This window comes from Urocitellus parryii, assembly GCF_045843805.1.
Source record: "Urocitellus parryii isolate mUroPar1 chromosome 13 unlocalized genomic scaffold, mUroPar1.hap1 SUPER_13_unloc_14, whole genome shotgun sequence".
Lineage (NCBI taxonomy): Eukaryota > Metazoa > Chordata > Mammalia > Rodentia > Sciuridae > Urocitellus > Urocitellus parryii.
The window spans coordinates 20,122-39,467 of record NW_027551766.1 but is presented as its reverse complement, the minus strand read 5'-3'; positions in this window follow the sequence as shown (position 1 = coordinate 39,467).

Here is a 19,346-nt window from a genome sequence, read left to right as displayed (position 1 = left end):
AAACAGCAATTCTTTATTCCCGAACTCACACCAGCCTTCAACAAACACATTCTGGGGAAATCCCAGTTCTGCCACACCATTCACGTCCCAAATACTTTCTTAATTCCACGAGAACTCAATGGGAACTCAAGCAGCAGGAACGCCCTATTCCCAGCAGCAATAATCTTCAACCTCGAACTTCCCTAAAACCCATATTGTCTTAAACCAGGAACGCCTTAAACCCAAGGAGCGGGATACTTCCTCAAACTGCAGGATACACCTTAAACCTGGATCCACCCTCGTCCTTGAGCAGGGTCACCTTACCTGCAATGTCAACAGCGAAATTCCAAGGCAAGTCCATTTAACATGGGGTACGCTGGCAAGGAAATTTTGATGCGTCATTCCTACTTGGCAATGGCCCTCAGCACTATGTTATAAAGCCACCAACACACGAGATCACAATAACAGGTGCAGTAAGTCAAAGGTCTGGTTTCCCGATCCTGAGAAGGAATCTCTTGGCCAATGAACTATTAGATTATGTCATAGAAAAAAAAAAAGAAAAGGGTGGTGCTTGGTTTGGGTGTGTTGGAGTGTGTCCCTGGAGGGTCCCAGTGTTGGAATTTAACCCCAGCGTGAGGCACGAAGAAAGGGGAGATGTACTCCAACCCTGGTGCCTGGGGTTCAGGCCTGGGTGGTGGTGAGGGTTGCAAGGGTCACCAGGGTGGAGCCCTGAGATTACCCTGGAGGCTGTGGGAAGGACACACCAGAGGAGGAGCACATGCGCATGTGTGCACACACACAGGGTCACAGAGTCCTTGTAATACACACACAGCCTCTGTCACACACAGACCCCCCCCACACACACACACACGGTCCCTGTCTCACACACACAGTCCCTGTCTCACACACAACACATATACACACCCACAGTCCCTCTCTCTCACACACTCACAGTCCCTCTCTCTCACACACACACAGTCTCTGTCTCACACACAACATACATACGAACTCACAGTCCCTCTCTCTCACACACACACAGTCCCTTTCTCACACACAGTCCCTGTCTCACACACACACAGTCCCTGTTACACACACACACACATTCCCTCTCTCTCTCTCTCTCTCTCTCTCTCTCTCACACACACACACACACACACACACACACTCAGTCCCTTCTCTGGCCCTGTGGTCCCCTGCGTCACCACCTCAGTCCTCTGCCATCAGGGGGCGCTCTGTACGGGGCCTGGAACCTTCCGAATGGTGAGCTGCAGGCCCTTTTCCTTGGGAGGAGCCATGGGTGGTTTCCACAGTAACAAAATGCACTGATGTGGGAGGAACTGGCACAGAAAGAAGGGGTGCTCAGAGAGGGAAGGGCTGTGCTACAGGATACGGCCGATGAAGGAGCTGGGTGACCAAGAGGACGTCACAAAAAGAAGTAGGAAACAATCATAGACTATTATAGTAATTATGGAAAATGTTTTCATCTACAGCCACAATAATTCTGAAAAGAAAACCACTTCCAACTAAGGCCAGGGAACCCAAATCATAAGTGTCTGTCACCACTCAAGGCTGGTGGGCCAGCGGGTGGTGAGGCTCCCCTGGCGGGAGGGCTGAGCAGGGAGGGTGACCTAGAGGGCTCCACCTGAGAGGAGCAGGGCCAGGAAAGATAAACGCAGTTACTGTACCTGTATAATATGTCCTACCAGATTAAAGACCACTGCTGACTGCGACCAGCCTGGACCTAAGGTGGTGGCCACCCAGTGCACAGAGATGTGGCTGGGAATTAACAGCACAGAGTGTCGAAGAGACAAAGCCACACAGTGACAAGAGGTTTTTTAAACACTATTGAAATAATTGGTATTAATCCAAACTAGATTATTATAAAAACGATCATGGTAATCCTCAGAATTTCCACGAAGAAAATGCTCCAAAAGAGAGAGTGAAATAAATGACTAAGGGATTAAGATAGTAGTTTATAAAATATTCACTTATCATAAAAGAAGACAATATTGAAGGAATGAGGAACGAAAAAGACGTGAGTCTTAGAGAAAACTAGTAAATGGCAGACGTAAGTCCTACCTGGTCAGTACTTGTATTAAGTGAAAATGGATGAAACTCTCCAATTCAAAGAAGACTGGGCCAAAAAAATGATATAAATATGCTATATTTATCCATCTATGTGTATACAAGAGGCACACTTTAGATTCAAAGACACAAGTAGGTTAAAATGCATGTGAGGGAAAGAGACACCATGCAGTTGACCACCAACAGAGCTGGACGGGTCATCCTAATATTAGGAAAAATAGGTCCAGTTGCCAGAGAAGAAAGAAGTGTCACAAGGTAAAGGTCCACACACCAAACCTCAGAGCCTCAAGCACAGGAAGTAGGACTGAGGGGACAATGGACAAGGTAGCAGGAACAAGAACTTGAGCATCAACAGCAGGTAGCATGACTGTGCCAACAGCAGGTAGCACTACTGTGCATGAGATCAACAGGAAATAGCAGATCTGAGCAGCACAGTAGCCTGACTGTGTCAAACAACGTCTAAAAAACTTTCCACCCAAGACCAGAGCATGTATTCGCTTTAAGTTGACATCTGACATTTTCTAGGAAAGACCATATGTTTGGTATATTCTCCTGACTACAATGAAATAAAATTAGCAAACAATAATAGAAGGAAAATTCAAATACTCAGCAATATGTGGAATTTAAATAACAAAAATTAAGCAATGAGTTGAAGAAAAAAATCACAAAGAAAATTAGAAAGTACTTGGTGATGAATTAAAATCATCACAATATATAAAACTAGAAGAGGCAATAAGAGAGAGAAATTCCTAGATGTAAATATGTTAAAATAGAAGAAAGATTTTGTATCATTAAGCTAACTTCCACCTTAAAAAGGAAAGTGCATAGAGCAAGTAAGGGCATATCAAGAAGGAGGGGGGGCAGCAAACTACCAGATCAGAAACGAAAGAGGGGTCAGGAGTACTGACCTTCAGAAACAAGAAGGAGTTCCAGGAAATGCAACGACTTATCATGTGCTGAAAAACCAGGTGATCTCACGAAATGGAAAAGAATCCTGGAAATTCACTCACAGAGGAATAGGAAATCTGGATAGACTCATTACAAGTGAAGAGACTTAGTTAATTAATCAAAAAACTGCCCATCAAGTCAAGTCCAGGCTCTGGTGTATTCCCTGGTACATTCTATCAAACATTTAAAGAAGAATTGAAACCATCTTTCCACAATCTCTTCTAAAAGATGAATGATAACAATTCTTAATCATAGCAGAGGCCAGCATTACCCTCATATTTAGACACAAAGACATCTGTAGGAAACAAGAGGCCGCTATCTATTATGAGTGTTGATGGAAAATCCTCAACAAAATTCTCAGAAAATAAGCTCTGATGCATTTAAAATAGATCACATCTGATGAGCGGGTGGATTTATCCTGGGAATGCAAGGTTGGTTCAATGTATGTCAGTCAATCCATGTGGACAAAACAGGAGCAGCTTGACTGATGCACAGGAATCAGTCAAAAGAACCCAACACCTGTTTGTACGAAGAACGCCTTAGCAACCTGCATTAAAGGGAGCTTCTGCAATCTCACAAAGGGTGTCCATGAAAGATGCAGGTGGTTCAGGCAGCACAGATAGCAGTGCAGGACTGGCCGCCCTTCCCTGGGGTCAGGAGCAAGACAGGGATGTCTGTTCAATTTTAAAAATTGGTTGAGACAGGGTCTCAGAAGGTGCCTAATCTTTCCTGGAACTTGTGAGCCTCCTGCCTCGCCTCCTGCCTCATCTGTGCATCAAAGCTCACCACTTACTGTGGGCTGAATTGAAAGATCAGAAAATAAAATAAAAATATTCAAGTTGGTAAGAAAGAAGTCAAACTCTATTTGCAGACAAAATGATCCGTATATGTGGAAGCCCCTAAAGAATAAAATTAAATAAATAAAACCCCACCAGAGATAAGGAGTAAATTTAGTAAAGTTACAGGATATAAGATTAACACAAAAAATTAATTGTATTTTTATATACTAGCAAAAATAACCCAAAAATAAAGCTTAGAAAACTTCATTTATAACAGCATCAAAAAGAATAAAATATTGGGAGTAAATATGAACATTGTGAGACATACCATGAAAACTGTGAAACATTATTAAAAGAAAATAAGGAAGAGCTAAATCGGCGGACAGACCTCTGTGTGTATCTGTTGGAAGACTTGATATTTTCCAGATGGTGTTACCCATTAAACTAATTCATTGATCACCTTCAACACAATCCTTGACAGAGAATCACAGCTACATTTTTTTTGTAGTAATTGAGAAGCTGATCTTAAAATTCATATCAAACCTGAAGGAACTCACCACAGCCAAAACATTTGTGAAGAAGAACAGAGTCTGAGCACTCATATTTCACATTTTCAAAATCTACAGTGCTATAGTGATCAAGACAGTTTTTTTCAGAAAGGATAGACACAGAATCAATGGGTACAACAGAGTCCAGAAACTGACACTCCCACTTAAGGTCAATTGTTTTGGTACTGGGATTGAACCCTGGTGTGCCTAACCACTGAGCCACATCCACAGATCATCTTTAAAATTTTTATTTTGAGACAAGGTTTCACTAAGCTGCTTAGGACTTCAGTTGCTGAAGCTGGCCTTGAACTTGTGATCCTCCTGCCTCAGCCTCCCAAGCCCTTGGGACTATGGTGATTTGTGTTTTTTTTTTTTTTTTAAACAAGAAAGCCAAACTCATTTATTGGGGAAACAGTCTTTGCAACATGTTTCTGGGACAAAACTGAATATACACAGGAAAAAAAGTGGAGTTGGATACCCCACATCACCCCAAGCAGAGATCAAAGATGTAAATGAAGGAGCTATATATGTTAACCTCAAAAAAAAAAAAAACAAGTCTGAAGGGGAGTGCTGAGACTAGGAAACTCTCACGAGGACACAAAGAACAAAGATGTATGGTCTTGGGTTAGGAAGTCATTTCTTAGATGTGACCCTGCAAGCACAAGCCACCAAGAAAAATACAGAAACACTCATGGAAATATATAAGACTTTTACATATTGAATGGCATTAAACTGAGAGCTCAAGAAGACACTCACAAAATACAAGAAATGTTTGCAAATTGAATATATGATATGGGTCTAGTGTTCATAATACGTAAAGAACTTCCCTTTAACAACAAAAGTACAGACAACTAATTAAAATGTGCAAATAGTATCAGGAACCAAAATAGAAATAGATAAACTGGACATCAAAATGAAAAAAAAAATATGTGCATATCAAAACACAGGACCCAGAGTGGTGATTTAAATATTTAAATGAAACATGAAGGATTTAAATGTGAGTGGATACAGCTGTGTTACCTTAAAGTACTCCTGACCCACTCAGATGATTTTATAGTATTTGAGAGGTTCTCGTCTATGCATCAAATCTTGTGAATTTTTGCTGATGTTATGTGCCAAAAATATTATTTTCTTGGCCTTTCCCTGTTTTTATATGAGGTTTCTCCTTATCTTATTTATTTTAAGGAACTCTTTTTGTAAGGGTTAGTCCTTCCTTTGTGAAATGTTCAGTTCACTATATCTCACTTGTGTTTTAATTTTCACGGTTTTTTTTTTTTTACATAAAATCTTTAAATCTTATTATAGTCAAATCCCTTCTCTTCAGGATTTCTGGGTTTCACAGCTTCTTTAGAAAAGGCTTCTCCACTTCATGATTGTTTAGATATTCTTCAATCTTTTATGACAGTGTCTTGACAGTTTTATTTTCCACATGTAGCTATTTAATGCATCTAGAATTTCTTTTTGATGTAGCAATTGAAATGTTCTTTTCCCCAAAAAACTGAAAACACTTTTAATTTATAATATTCCACAATGATTTGGTGAAATGCTGACATTATTCTGGGTTTCAGTCTGTTGGATTGCCTTTCTTCAATTCTTGTTTCAATTCTGAACCCTTATCATTATAATAATTATTTAATATGATTTGACAGCATAACTCTCATTCCATTTCTACGTAAAATACATCTTGGCTAATTTTTGCCAAATTTCTACTCACATGCATTTAACATGACTTTCAAATGACTTAACATTTTATGTAAATGATGCTGGAATTTTGGTTAAAGTTGTATTCTATAGCTAATAAATATAGCTAATAAATTAAGCTTTCTATAGCTAATAAATTAAGCTTTCTTTTTTTTTTCTATAGCTAATAAATTAAGCTTTCGACTTGAACACCCTTTATTTAATCCCTCACTTAAAAAGTCATCTGCTTTCTGTGTTTGTCATTTTATTTTCAACCTTCATCTTTTATCACTCTTTCTTCTTTTCTGCTACTGGGGATTGAATCCCTGTCACTTTACTACTGAGCTACATCACAGCCCTTTTTAAAAATTGGTTGAGACAGGGTCTCAGAAGGTGCCTAATCTTTCCTGGAACTTGTGAGCCTCCTGCCTCAGCCTCTGGAGTTGCTGGGATTACAGGCGTGAGCCACCACACCCAGCTTCAACTTTCATCTTAATTTTGGAAAACAAATTTTTGATTAAGTGACACAAAATGTGTTGTGCATGAGTCTGCGTCTCATTTGGTTAATGAATGTAAGCCATTCACAGTTTTCACCATAAAAATTAAATCTGTGTTGCTGGTGACTTGGCTCATCACAGACTCACGTGGCCCGTGGGTTTCTCGTTATCAATTCATTTCTTATTGTTTTATCTGAGTTTATCATTAGTGATTTTGCTTTCAGGTAGGATACGTGAAGGCTGAATTTTCAGAGTCTTTCTGTGAATGGAAATACTTGTTTACCCTCATGCTGGTGGTTACCTTGCCTCAGACCCAGAATCCCACACTGTAGATCAAAGTACGAAGCTTGTTTTTTCTATGACAAAAGCTTTAAGAATTTTCTTTAGTAAAAATCCAGGAATAACATAGCTGTCTCCTTCCAGCTTCCTTTCTGGCGTTCCACAGATTTGTTCAAATCCAAGGTCAGACCTTCTTTCACCTCAGGGACACTCCTTCCTTCCCGAGTCGCTTTCCCTCTTTGTTTTTGGAAGCCGTCTCAGGTAGGTATTGGACACGTATGGACTTTGGGGCATAATGCTCTTTTTTAATTTTTCCTTCTGCTTCTCTATTGCTTTTTCCCTTGACAGCATGTCAGGAGAGATTTCTCCAAGTGCATCTTGCAGAGGAACAGTGAGAACTTTAGCCACATGATATTAGTCTCACATTGACTGCTCTCTCTCTCCGTCTCTGTCTCTGTGTCAGTTTCCAGTTTCCGAGACGTCTGCCTTTCCCCCTGTTGTCTCCAGGGGAGGGGCACACCCAGATCCGTGGTAATCTGAGTTGTCCACAGGTTCTCTTCGTCTCCTTCTTTCCCTCTGGGGTTTTCTTTGGAACCTAACATTCTCTTGGGTTGTGCAGGTCTTCTTCCTGGACGCCCTGGGTTACACTCAAACGTCTCTTGATCTTTAAGGTTTGTACATCTATTTACAAGACTTTACGGAAAGGTGGCAGGCTGTGTCCTTCCTTCCGAAGCTGCCCTCGGGCAGAGGAGGGGACTCCAGGTTTGAGTATTTGAGTGCCCTTCTGTTTTTAGTTTACTGATTTTGTGACCTTTTGTATTTCCTGGGAATACTAATGGTATATGGTTTAGGAATCGTCTCTGCTCCTCCAGATGAGGTCTGCTCTCCTGCACGGCTACTGACCATGCCCTGGGTGGCCGTGTTCCTGGTGCTGCCTCTGGGCCTGCAGACCCCTCCCAGTGAGGGCTGGCTCTGTCCATCACCACCTGGGGTCAGAGCCCTCCTGTTTGTCCCCAGGACTTTCTCTTGGTCTTCACCCCATGTGGTGGTAGAGGTCAGTGAGTCAAGATCCAGGGTTTGTGCCTCCTGTGCTGCGGTCCCAGAGCAGCACCCACCGCACAGGAGGAGGGCCCATCCGCAGTCAGGTTCCCAGCATGAAGGCAAAGACATTCCCTGGAGATGGGGCAGCGGGTGCCGGGCCAGAGCTGAGCCTCTGTCTCTGGCACCATGTGCTCACCCTCCCTGGAGGAGCTGGTTGGTGCCTCTGTGTCTGGTCATGGTGAACTCAGGTGTTTCCCAGGCAGGTATGGCTCTGCTCACAGCAGCCCTGTCACTCGGTCTTTGGAGACAGGTGCCACGTGCAGGTTCTCGGGAGCCTCCTCAGCTTCAGAGAGGACCCGGTCCCACCTCGCCTCTCCACCCCCTCAATGCTCTGCCCTGAGCCACTGTCTTTCTCTACCAACCAGAGCAGCATCGTAAGAAAGGTCCATAGCCAGTGCCTGGAGAACTGTCCATCAACTTCTGGATTCTACAGACCCTGCTCTCAGAGGACACTGGCCACAGAGATCTGGGCTGAGGCTGCCCACATGCATGCTGGCCGCACCCTGAGGTCTGTGGTTGAATCCCTCCTGGGCCGAAGGGCGACAGGGAGGATCTGCGCCATCCCTTGCCAGTTTTCCTGCTGCCTGGGTGTCATCCACAGGAGGAGGGCCCCCTTTGGCAGAAGGTGGTCCCTGGCCATTAGCCTGGGGTCATCCTTCATGTACGTCAAGGTGACAATGATTTCTGCCTTGTAATCAGTGGCCACAACCCTCAGGACCACTCAGAGCACCCTTGTCCTCACACCAAGAGACGTCTTAGAAGAAGAGTCTCTCAGTAAAAAGTGCTTAGAATTCTGAGCTAGAAGAGGCTCCTCTAGGCTAAGCCTTGTCTCTACTCGACTCCTGCAAGCCACCCTTCCAGAGCTCCTTTGCCCAAGACTGGGTATGGCATCCATCAAATGCACCATTTGTCAGGGAACGTTCTGTTTTAAGGCTTTTGTGAACCTGAACAAATAAAATTAACTTTGAAGAATTAAATCAGGCTAAAATCTGTGTGCGAGGGAGGAGTATTCTTGACAAAAGTGAAATGAGGAAAGCTATTCCCTTCCGCAGAGGGCTTGAGGGTAGTTCTGGTTCTGAAGGCTCAGCCACAGGGCTGGTGGAGGTCCACTGCACAGCTCAGGGCTCTGGCACCTGCTCCAGGCGGCCAGCAGGCAGCAGGCCCCATGTCCAGCCAGAGCCTGTTCTGAATCTATAACTGACCTGTTTGCTTTAGGCCGTGGGTCTCAGGGCAGAGAGGATAACCAAGGACAGTGGGACCAAGACCTTCCTTCAGGCCCATCCGCAGAGCCACAGCGGGGTAAGCCAGGAAGCGGAAGCGGCAGCGATCTGAAGATCTTACTTCAAAGTGTGTGATCCCATCTCGTTCTGCTCCATGTAGCCCGTCCTCTCTGTCCACAGCCACTGCCAGCTGGGATTCAGAGCAGGTTTATTTTTCTAGCAGTGGACTCGCCCTTGGCCATTTATTCACAAGGAATACATACAGGACACGCTTTTGCCAACAAAGCAGGATTCAGTGTGGACTGTATCGGGTCCACTGGGTCCTCCTGCACAGGCAGCGCTGCCCTCTCCAAGGCTGGCTGGTGTGAGGCTGAGTACCGCACATGGTTTAAAACCCAGTGAGCCTGAGGGGCTCCCTTGCCTTTCTGTAGGGAGGCCCTGAAGATGGAGGCTGACTTCCTGGGAGTCCGTCCAGGGGAAGGACGCAGGCGTGGAGGGCTTTGCCGCATGCCCAATGGGTAGAAAGTGTAATGAGGAAAAGTGGCAGGTCTGCGTGGGACCCCATCAACCCCACCACTCCATCCATCCCAAGCACAGTTCTTCACATCCACACCCCTGACATCAGGCTTTGGTCCTTCCACCGTGGGCCTGTGGAAATGGATGAAGGCGGCAGGTAAAGCTGTGCACAGCCAGGACTCACCCCTCCCTCCGGGGATGGGCCCCGCCTTCTCTCATTAGGTCTAGAAGTCACTTGTGGGTTGGCAGCCTGGTCCCTGGGTGCAAAACTCAGGTTCAAAGGCCACAAAAGTCCTGATGAGGACCAAGGTCTCAGGAAAACAGAGAGGGATGGGCTGCTGTTTCTTCTGCACCACCAAGTGAGACAGGAAGTGCACAGAGGGGCCTTTATATCAGCCACCAGACACATGGAGAGGCCCCCAGGTCCCGCCCTCCCGTGGAGAGCCCTCTGCCTCAGCATCCCCAGTCCCTCTACCCCCCTGTCCTTGCTCCTGGTCTGTCCTGGGGGCTGTGACGCCTACCCCTGCCACCATGTCACTCCTTCCTTTATCTCCTCGATGCACATTTCAAGGCAGCTCAACCCAGGTGCCAGCTCCCAGCGCCAGAGGGACAGAAAGCCGCCCCAGCGCACCAAGCCCCTAGGGTGGACTCCTCTCTCTTTGTCACTCCCAGGCTCATCAGGGGGCAGGCAGTATGTGCGTTCCTGTGGCCCAGGCTCTGTTTGTCCGACCACCAGCACCTTCTGCCTACGGGCACCTGGCGCTATGATAAATATCAGGAAAGGAAAACAAATAGAGCCTCCTCCTCTCCCACCCTCCTGGAATGAGCCAGGAGCCAACATGTGGGTTTATGTAGCATCCCTGCCTGGTGCTGGGAGGACCATGCAGGTCTTGTGACCCTCTGTTAGACAAAGACATGTCAACTGTTACTTTGGAGAAGCCTTTGTGTGAATTTCCTGAGTTACATTTATAAGGTGCAATACCCACGGGGGGCTTCTGCAGCAGCTACAATGCACCCATTCATGGCCCAGCCGACTGTCCCCCAAGCAGCCTTAACTCCGCATGTCTGTTCACAGCCCTCTCGCATGTTGTGTGGAAATGCTGCACATGCGCAGAACTTCACACACGCACACGTGAGCTTTTTTACAAATGCAACATGTAGAAAGTATTAGAGTATTCACTTTAAAGGGACCATGGTCTTTTCTGCAGAGACTGAGGGAGAACATTTAGCAAATTGCAGTGCTAAGCCCTAAAATAAACTCGGTGGAAGGATTTCTGTGAATATTCTCCAGGGGTCTGTCAGGATACATGGCTAGATTGTCCATAATTAGTCACTGTAGCCTTGAGAAGGATTGCAGTTCTTTGCAGTTCTAATGAGCTTGCTCAATTTAAATCTCCAAGTTATCTTTTTCTTTTTTTGAAACAGATATGACGGAAGTTATACAGAACCTAACCAGAAGGGAAGCGATTCCCGGTGAGCCTGCGGCAGGCCTGCTGGCTTTAAAGCCAGGCTGAGTCAACACAGGGAAAGAGACTTTAGGGTCAAGCCAGGTTGGATGGAGGTTTCTTTGAGGTTCATAATCCCAATCTTTGGGCCAAATATTGAGGCCTCAGGCTGCGGTGTGGGCTGGAGGGGGCCGAGGGGGTCACAGTCCAGGTACACAATCTAGAATGTGAGTTTTACATGGTTTCCATCCATAATGGGCACAGTCTCCTCACTGCAAGCCACCAGGGCTGCAGCTAAGCCAGGACTCCCTGAAGAATCACAGAGCACGGCCCCGCCTCCCCAGAGAAGGTGAGCAGGGCCCTCTGCTGCCTGGGCACAGAAGTCCATGACTGGACGTCCTGTCTGCTCCCAGCTCCATGACTGTGTGGCCACTCTGGTGCACCCATGGCGGCAGGCCTGGTGTCAGGGCAAGAAGGCGGAGGCCCTTGGGGAGGGCAGGAGCCACTGAGAGCAGGGCTGCCCCCTGAGGGTGGGCTTTGAGACCCAGCCGATGGTCTACCCGCATATGGATGGGAACAGAACCCGCTGTCGTGTGAGTTTATGCACATCTGCGAACATCTGTGTAGCGGCTACACTTTGCGCATTTCAAGTGGAAGAGAAATCTATGGAGGCTGACCCCAAAATGAAACGATGACTTCTCTTACCCGCAAGTGTGCCTCCTGTGAGGAGCGTGAGCTGCCCACATGCCTGGTCTCTGGAGGATTTTCTTCACTCTGTGTTTTCTTTGTGAGGATCTGTTTAATGTAGAAAATAGAATGTTGTGGGCGCACATCAGGAGCCCGGGAGGCTGACCTGAGCCCCGCAGCAAGGGCGTGCCCTGCTGGGCGGGCCTGTGGCACAGCGTGACCCATGGGCCCTGCCAGGAGAAGCTGACCCTAAGCCATTTTTGGATGGAGAGAAGCATGTGTCTGATTAAGAGCCATGAGAATGGCCAGCTCTCCTGCTGCACGGCCTGGGAAGCACAGCACCTCTCAGAGAGCACTGACAGCCACCAGGTCCAGGCCTGTGGTCATCCGTCCCCCTCAGCAAGCGTCACTGCCAGCACATCTCGGGCCGAGCACTGCCACCCCAACTGTCACAGCCTGGGTAGCTCGAGAGCAGATTCTTGCTTCTCATAGCTTGAAGGCTCGCCAGCCTGACACTGGGGTGCTGCAGGGAAGGCCTAGTGAGGGGTGACGGGTGGCCCCTTCACAATGTCCTCACAGGGCAGAGAGAGGGCAGAGCAGGTGACACAGAACCCTTTTTTTTAGTACTGGAGATTGCTAAGTGCCCTTCCCCTTCTCTGTCTCCTTCCACCATGAGATGAGCAACTTCCTCTTCTGTATGATCCTGCCATGATATTCTGCCTCACCACAGCCCAAAGGCAGCAAGGTCCAGCCAGCATGGACCAAAACCTGAGCCAAAACAAACCTTTCTGTCCTCCAAACTTCTTCCTTCAGGTGCTTTGTCACAGTGATGGGGCACTGACTGACACAGGTGTCTGCGCCCTGCTTACAACTCTCTCTTTTCTTCTCACTCTAAGAATAAGACCTTTCAAAGACTGACATGACTGCTCCATTTCCTGCTTCCTGATGACCCTTCTCCTGTCTCCACCTACCCCAGTGACTTGTTTTTAGCATTTCAATTTCCCGCAGGGACTTTGCAGAACTCCTCTGCCTAGGTGTAGTTCCCTTCCATCCAGCCTCTGACCTGGGCTTGGGTCATTCCTTGCCACTGCTTTCTATCCTGTTCCTAGACTGGATTTGACACTTGCTAAATCCTCCTCCACCTCCCCACATTTCTATTTGTAGTATTTTATGATAACATGATTAAGTGTCTCTTTATGGAAAATACAGGAATGGAGGAAGAAAGGACTTTACAAGACACGTTGGATTCTCTGGACGGGCCACTCATCTTCCGTTCTCAGGAAGCAGGTGCTCATCCTTCTCTGTATGGTGGTTCACCTCTTCTGGGAGGAGTCACACAGTCAAGGACAGAACGGGGACACCCAAAAGGCATGGCGGGTGTTACACCAACCTGCAGCCAGAAACCAAACATTTCCACATCTTGCAACTATTGTGATCTCCAGGTCACCTGGGATTTCCTCATTGTCCCCTGTGTGCCTGGCCCATGTGGTTCTGCATCTGCTGCGGAGAGAGATGATCTGCCGTACGTACCTGGGACCTTGCTCTGGCCAGCCTCTCTGCTCCTAGGCTGTGTTGTTTCTCTGGTAGAAAATGTCCAGTGGGCGATTAAAAGGCACTTACTATTAGTTGATGAGGAACTTTTCCTAATGCTCTGGGAATGATTTCTTCTCACAGAGAACTCGGTCCCCTGGGACTCATCTGAGGTTCTCTTGTCTCAAAATGTCTGGGCACAAGTCTTTCCTTGTGTGGTTTGGTGCTCAATCTCAACTGCCGTTCACATGGCACTTTTGACCTGTGACATGCAAATGGAGACACCCGTGGGACTCGAGGGGTCTCTGTGTGTGCAAATCAAGGACTGAGTGTCCCTAGAGGATTAGTGACATGTTGACTGAGAAGACACAACGTCCCTAGAGACGTGGTGGTGGTGGCTTTATATACAAAAATTAAAGACAGACGTTAATTTGAGTGGTCAAGAAGCTCAACCTGCTGCTGCTCTGTTTTTCTTGAATTTGTGGCCAGGCGATTTCATTTCTCAACGTTTCTTCTCAAGCCGGAGGAAATGTGGATGGGTGGTTTTCACCTTTCCCTGCTCAGCAGTGAACCACATCACCTGCCTTGAGAAAGGGCCTGACGACGGACTCTCCTGGATTTCAGAACCAGGGGACACTTGTTCCTTTGGAAAGGAAATGGAAACACCCAAAGCACAACTTTAGCCAGCTAGAATTCCAGGGTTGAAAAAAACGTAAAATAGAATAAAGTGCTAATTGATGTTAAGCCTTAAACAGACCACTCATAGACAGAGGCGCCACAGGGTCCACAAACTGTCCACACAGAGCTTTGCAGTGATCTGCAATAGGACACCACAGGGTCCCTGCAGCTCCATGGCGTCCCATCCAGTAGGGCACCACAGGTTCTGTGCAGGCCTGCACCCCACTGATCCATGTAGGCTGACCCCACACCATCATTGCAATTAAGATGGACACTGCTGGCCCCGCTCCTTTCCTAGGTGCTGCCCACTCCCATCTGCTGTGGATGTGGGTCCCTAATGGCTCACTGCTGTCTAATGGGCATGCCGATGCTGGGTGGTGTGTCCTGCTTCTCCCCACAAGGCCAGCAGCAGGCCTCTGGGAGTCCAGTGCCCGGCTCCCCACCAAGGACCAGGCAACGGTGAACTTTCTCCAGGGCGCACACTCTCCTGACCCTGTTCCTGCCTCTCCAACTTCTCTCCCTGCTCACAGGGTCCCCTAAGCAGGACTTGTCCAGTAAGCCACAGGCTCTGGACCCTGGTCATGGGCTCCATTTGCAGAGAGCTCTGCTCAGGACCTGCTGGAGTGTTTGCTGGGTCACGTGGCCTTGCTGGGTCAGGTGGGGCCCTTTGCCTCCAGTGAGAGTCCTGGTCATTCCCACACCCAGGGGCCACGCCTGACCATGGCCAGCCCTTCCCTAGGGGAGGAGCCACAGAAGTCCACATTTCTGAGCCAGCAGTGGCCCCCTGACTTCAGGAGCTCCGGGCGCTGCTGCCATTGAAGGCTCTTCCCAGACCCCACACGTGGGCTGGCTGCAGACCCGGCAGCGCTGACTTTCTGTCTGCGGGAGATCACTGTGACATCATGGCGGATTTTTTTTTTCAATAAAATAGCTATTAAACCATGGCTGGCCCTACAACAGTCCAGATTTGCCACATTCTGGGTTGTTTATTCGTTAGTGCTTTTCAAAATAAAACGGAGTTTTATGACCTACACTCTATTAATGTACGATGACATACGACAAATGAAAGACCATTATCCAAAGCCGACATTCACATGGTGATTTCAATTGACATTAATTCACTGTTGAGATTGCTAGGAGCCAAGGAAAAAAGGAAAAATAAATACAAAACATGACAGTTACCACGATTATCGTCACTGAAGGCTAAAGGAGAGGGTGTGTTGTTGGGAAAGGACAAGGACGCGTAGTGACTCATTACCACCTTGGCTCCCTGACTGAGGAGCACTGTGTCTGAAGAACTGTGAAATGGCTCAGGCTCTACCCTGTTTGTGAGCGGCTACTCAGCCGGTCACCGGCTTCCTGGACGCTGTTCAGCAGAGGACTTTATCACTCCTAGCAAGAGCAACAAGCAGAGGACCGACAGTTCTCTCACGTTTCCTGAGCTCCGATCCCCCTGCCCAGGGCGACAACCAGAGGGTCAGGTGGCACCCCCGCACACACTATGGTTTGCATTACAGGACAGGACCTGTGTCCTGGGTGCCGGGCAGTGGTTGTGAGTGCTCATTGCTCTGGAGGAGAACACTCCTCTGACTTCCAGGAGTGAAAACATTCTTAAAAAGGAGTTCAGAATAAGCTGAACAAAACCCAAAACAGAAAACAGTCACTGGTTCTATAATCTATGATTTTATAGGTAAGATGTGTAGAGATGCAAAAGCTACGGGGAAGGTGTTCCAACACATTGGAAATGGTTTTGACCAGTGCATGACAGCTACCCGTTGGCCAATGAAGGACAAACCGCATTAAAATCCAAACGAAAATCCCAAATTCCCCTGTTGAAAAGCAGTGTCCAGTTGTTCTTGGGAGCGCAGAACCATTTCACCTACTCCCTCTCGGCTGTTTCCCTTGCTGCCTTGCCCGGGCCTGGGGAGGTCATCTGAACACCACCTTGGAGCCTGTGTCAGTGATGTTGGTAGGAGCAGGAGGCGTGGACGGTTTTAGCACCAGCTCAGCGGACAGAAAGCAAGATTGTCACATGCAGTCTCGAGGTCTGAGTGGACTGGTTGGATCAGCAGGTTACTATCCTGCAGGAACGTGGTACCAGGAGTCTCAGAGTCAAAGGAAAAGTCTCCCTGGCCACCTTCCATCCTGTTTAAGGGACTATGAAAGACCCTGGAGAAGGCCAAAGAGTCCCTGTCAGGAAACCTTGGTGTGACTTTGGAGTTAGTCTGCACATGAGCTTCAGGAAGTGCGTGCCAGCGCAGTCACAAGCAGGACTCAGTGGTGTGTGTCCATGGTCATCTGCCATCTGTTCAGATGCACAGGGCTGAGCAAACCTGACAGCAGCGGGCCACCATCTGGAAGTTAAATAGCGTCACCCAGGAGAGTGGGGGAACTTCTGGTTCAGAGATTTAACCAATTAGACTGTGGTGAAGTCTCTATACACCAAGGTCTGGCTCAAACGGGTGGTTTTATTTCTTTTCTGCTTTGTTTCTGGAAAGCTCCATGAGTACCTGTACGTGGCCAGGTGAGTACCTGTGTGTGGCCTGGTGAGTACCTGTGGGTGCCTGGTGAATACCTATGTGTGGCCTGGTGTGTACCTGTGCGAGGCCTGGTGAGTACCTGTGGGTGGCCTGGTGAGAAACTGTGGGTGCCTGGTGAGTACCTGTCGGTGCCTGGTAAGTACCTGTGGGTGCCTGGTGAGTACCTGTGGGTGCCTGGTGAGAACCTGTGTGTGGCCTGGTGAGTACCTGTGCTTGGCCAGGTGAGTATCTGTGGGTGGCCTGGTGAGTACCTGTAGGCGGCCTGGTGAGAACCTGTGGGTGGCCTGGTGAGTACTTGTGGGTAGCCTGGTGAGTACCTGTGGGTGCCTGATGAGTACCTGTGGGTGCCTGGTGAGTACCTGCGGGTGCCTGGTGAGTACCTGTGGGTGCCTGGTGAGTACCTGTGGGTACCTGGTGAGTACCTGTGGGTGCCTGGTGAGTACTTGTGCATCGCCAGGTGAGTACCTGTAGGTGGCCTGGTGAGTACCTGTACGTGGCCTGGTGAGTACCTGTGGGTGCCTAGTGAGTACCTGTGTGTGGCCTGGTGACTACCTGTGGGTGCCTGGTGAGTACCTGTGGGTGCCTGGTGACTACCTGTGGGTGCCTAGTGAGTACCTGTGGGTGCCTGGTGAGTAGCTGTGGGTGCCTGGTGAGTACCTGTAGGTGGCCTGGTGAGTACATGTGGGTGCCTGGTGAGTACCTGTGTATGGCCTGGTGAGTACCTGTAGGCGGCCTGGTGAGTACCTGTGGGTGCCTGGTGAGAACCTGTGCGTGGCCTGGTGAGTACCTGTGCTTGGCCAGGTGAGTATCTGTGGGTGGCCTGGTAAGTACCTGTGGGTGGCCTGGTGAGTACATGTGGGTGGCCTGGTGAGTACCTGTGGGTGGCCTGGTGACTACCTGTGGGTGCCTGGTGACTACCTGTGCTTGGCCAGGTGAGTATCTGTGGGTGGCCTGGTGAGTACCTGTGGGTGGCCTGGTGAGTACCTGTGGGTGCCTGGTGGGTACCTGTGGGTGGCTGGTGACTACCTGTGGGTGCCTGGTGAGTACCTGTGGGTGGCCTTGTGACTACCTGTGGGTGCCTGGTGAGTACCTGTGGGTGCCTAGTGACTAACTGTAGGTGGCCTTGTGACTACCTGTGGGTGCCTGGTGGGTACCTGTGGGTGGCCTGGTGACTACCTGTGGGTGCCTGGTGACTACCTGTGGGTGCCTGGTGACTACCTGTGGGTGCCTGGTGAGTACCTGTACGTGGCCTGGTGATTGTGGAAGTCCCTGCTGTTGTCTTATGTCCTCTGGCTACAGAGTTCTTTAGGTGTTGGTTGCTAGTGCTCCCAGGAGTCCAGGAACACTACAGCCTAGGGGCAAATCCTCATCGATTCAGTGGCACTCTGTGACATTCTCTCCTGTGCCAGCGTTGCTCTGGGCATGAGATGATGTCCTAGTGAATGGGGAGTGATGGATGTAAGCCTTAGGTCACGGCTTTCCAGAGGGTAGGGGCAGCAGATTGCCTGTGGGCAGAAGTGGACCTACCAGATGGGCTCATGCGATGACAGATGCTGCAGGGTAGAGAGCCAGGGCCCCCCAGTTCAAGTATGGGAGACGGATGATGACACCCAGGCCCTGGTGAAGACCTGGAGCCATTGGAGGAGTATTGGTGCTCTCCTGGGTTCCCAGACTGCAGACACGCAGGGTCTGATGTCCAAGGACAGCCATGGGGAGCACACCTGCCCAGAAGGGAGAGTGAGGGGGAGAGAGGCAGGGGATAGGGAGAGGAGAAGAGAAAGAGAGGGGGGCGGATAGAGAGAGGGAGGGAGAGAGGGGGGAGGGAGGGAGAGAGGGGGGAGGGAGAGAGAGTGAGAGAGAGGGGGAGAGGGAGAGAAAGAAGGAGAGAGAGAGGGAGGGAGAGAGAGAGGGAGGGAGAGAGAGAGGAGGGAGGGAGAAGGAGAGAGAGGAAGAGGGAGGGAGGGACAGAGAGAAGGAGAGGGAGAGAGAGTGAGAGAGGGGGGGAGAGGGAGAGAAAGAAGGAGAGAGAGAGAGGGAGGGAGAGAGAGGGAGGGAGAGAGAGGGAGGGAGAGAGAGAGGGAGAGAAAGAAGGAGAGAGAGAGGGAGGGAGAGAGAGAGGGAGGGAGAGAGAGGGAGGGAGAGAGAGAGGGAGGGAGAGAGAGGGAGGGAGAGGGAGAGAGAGGAAGAGGGAGGGAGGGACAGAGAGAAGGAGAGGGAGAGAGAGTGAGAGAGAGAAAGAAGGAGAGAGAGAGAGGGAGGGAGAGAGAGAGAGAGAGAGGGAGAGAGAGAGGGAGGGAGAGGGAGAGAGAGAGGAAAAGGGAGGGAGGGACAGAGAGAAGGAGAGGGAGAGAGAGTGAGAGAGGGGGAGAGGGAGAGAAAGAAGGAGAGAGAGAGAGGGATGGAGAGAGAGAGGGAGGGATGGAGAGAGAGAGGGAGGGAGAGAGAGGGAGGGAGAGAGAGAGGGAGGGAGAGGGAGAGGGAGGGAGAGGGAGAGAGAGAGGAAGAGGGAGGGAGGGACAGAAAGAAGGAGAGGGAGAGAGTGAGGGAGAGGGAGGGAGAGGGAGAGAGAGGGAAGAGGGAGGGAGGGACAGAAAGAAGGAGAGGGAGAGAGAGTGAGAGAGAGGGGGAGAGGGAGAGAAAGAAAGAGAGGGAGAGAGAGGGAGGAAGAGGGAGGGAGGGAGAGAGGGAGGGAGAGAGAAGGAGAGGGAGAGAGAGGGAGGGAGGGAGGGAGAGGGAGGGAAGGAGAGGGAGGGAAGGAGAAAGAGGAGAGGGAGACAGAGGGAGGGAGAGAGAGACAGAGAGGGAGAGGGAGGGAGGGAGAGGGAGGGAGGGAA